The sequence below is a fragment of the Copidosoma floridanum genome, unplaced genomic scaffold, assembly GCF_036245765.1.
Source record: "Copidosoma floridanum isolate Cflo_tuat_1 unplaced genomic scaffold, Cflo_Japanese_pri ptg000022l, whole genome shotgun sequence".
NCBI classification, from domain to species: Eukaryota; Metazoa; Arthropoda; class Insecta; order Hymenoptera; family Encyrtidae; genus Copidosoma; species Copidosoma floridanum.
Genome location: NW_028321899.1, coordinates 246,360 through 249,127, shown reverse-complemented (window position 1 = coordinate 249,127; position 2,768 = coordinate 246,360).

Genomic DNA, 2,768 nt, shown 5'->3' with positions numbered 1-2,768 from the left:
TGAAATTCGGAGTATGGATTTTTTTTAAAAAGTTGTGTTGTGTATAAACAATTAAACTTTTTACCTACAATAAATTGTTATTGTTATTTTTTAGAAATAGTTACCGAAATTGTTTGACAGCACGTAAATCATATACAGTTAACAAAATTTTTTTTTTCGTCTGCTTTGAAGGTGGCTATGTATATATTCTCACAAATTGATAACCATACAAAATATTAGAATCCCACAATTTAAATTGCACTTTTAAGTATTGGAATCGGTCAATTAATTTTACATTTTATGCAACACACAATGATTTGCATAAATTTATTCGATTGCTTGTAGTTGATAAGATAGACTATCAAAAAACACCTCTTGCCAGACGATGAAAATCAGCTAACCTTTTTTTTTGTAGTTGTAGTGTAACAGTCATATTATGGGTATCTTCAACCACGTGACACAGGTTGCTTTAATTAAAAAGCTCGTGAAACACTCACGACAAGTCGCTTATTTTTAAGGTCTCTAAAATGCTTTTTTTATAGTTTTATATATTAATTTTAGAGAATTATAGCTTAATTAATTTATCATAAAAAAGTATGAACTTCAATACAGGAAACCATAGTTTAAATACTTCACGATTTTAAGAAAAAAATGGAAAACTAAGATAAATAATTGGTCGTTTTTTTCAGAAAACTGTAGATACAAATGTATTTATTGATACTATTTTAAGGGGTTGTCGTAGTACAGTCAATTTTAAAAGTAAATTTTTGTATTAATAATATGTTTGTTGTGATTATTCTTAAGAAAACAGGTAAATGATTTAAAAATTAGATATATGGAACAGAAAAATGCCTAGAAAAGTAAATAAAAGTGTTAAAGCAACAAATTAACCTAACTCTCATCTCGGACTGTACCATTACATAGGTATTCTAGTAACTTTGTAACTGGAGTTTAAGCTGTTATATTTTAAAAACGGTGAAACTAGGCCTCTCCAATTTTAGTATGCTTATTTTAACTATAATAAATCCTAACATGTTGGTTTTTTAAAAGATTCTTAAGCAAATTTCAAGAGTTATGTGTAAGAACGTGCATTTTCCGACAAGTCCTTCTAAAGAGCATGTGTTTAAGTAGCCAACTTCGTGGTTTTATTTCTTAAAAACGGTAAATCGAGAATCTTTAAAATATTGTTAGGTTATGAATGATTCTAAAACATACGTATACAAATTTTTTCAGAAATTTCTCAAAACAAAGAAATACCACAACATCCCCCGTAACTCTTAATCGAAGTTTTTGCTAGCAGAGATAGACCCAGACTCAGTTTTTATTATTATAAAAATTTGTAGTTTAAGAATTTCTTTAATTCTTATAATTCCTGATGAAACAATTAATCAAGTAAGCATAATAAAGAGTCTTTCCAATGTAATAAGTGTAAAAAAGCCTCTTTAAACTGAATGTAAGAAAGCGCCTTTAATTTTTATTTCTCCAATTTTAAGTTGTTACTTCATTTATGTGTGTATATATATATATAATTGATCTATAAAAATATATAAATGAATAAATGTGTGAATTCGTACAAAGGTACAGAGCTAAGTTTTGTTAGGCTCAATTACACCAATCAACGCCCGCTTAATACACCTCAGTGCAAGTGCACCTCTGTATAAAAAGGCTTTTTCTTCTAGTTTAAGAAGACTTTTTTATTTCCAACAATTTAAAAAGGCTCTCTCTTCAGTTTTACTCTAAAAAGATTTTTTTTTGCTTCCACCAGATGGTATCATTGTTAAAAGTATGACGATGCTTTTTCTGTGTTTAATATAAATGATCAATTTTCCTTAATAATCTACATCCTAAAAATATCTTTCTTTTCAACATCACCCTTAAAGTTAATTAATTTTTTTTTTTTACAAAGAACTGCGGTATAACAGACTGAAATTTGGTCTAAGAAGCTTGCCAAATAATTTTAATGACTCATTCATTGAATTGTTCCATCATTATTATTCTTCTGGCAGTCTAAAAATAAATAAAAGTAGCACACCTCAGTAAAGGTTTGCAAACAATCTTAAAATTTTTACAAAAGTATTTTCTACTGTGTTCATTAAATTTATTAACTGATTAAAATTTCAACATTAATTAAATAGAAGTAGACGGGCGGCTTTCTATTGTCGTTAATAGGATGTTTATAATTTCTTAGGAGTTTTAAAATACACAAAATACGTTAAAATCCTTAAAAATAACTTAAGTATTATAAAACTATTATATTGCCTTGATAACAAAAAATATGAAAGAAATAATATTTATTTTAAAGTATCGCAAAAAAATGTTGACGACACATATATATTTTTTAACAAAACATAAATAAAAGAAATAAAGACAAAGTTAAAAGTTGAATAAAAAAAAAAAAAAAAAAAAAAAAACTAAGCACTCCAGGAGTGCAGGCAGGAAAGAAAACTTGAACTTATGGCGCGTTAGGCACTTTTTTAGGTGAGCATTTTTAGGTGCGCTCGCGACATGAGAAATTGTACATAAAAAATCAAGTTTATCAAAGCAATGTGGGCACTTTTTGAATAGACATAAAGTATAAGAATATACAAACTATATTCGAAGGAACTGATTTTATTTAAATAAGTTATTATTAGTAAATAGTAAATACAAAATTCCTGTAACTGTTAGTAAAACAGGAAGTTGTCTCCGTAGCCGAAGAAAGAGACAGCTGATACATACCTATGCTTATACTAATAGTATTGTACACTATTGAAAACATCTATGTACCCCACGTGTTTCTCATTATTTGG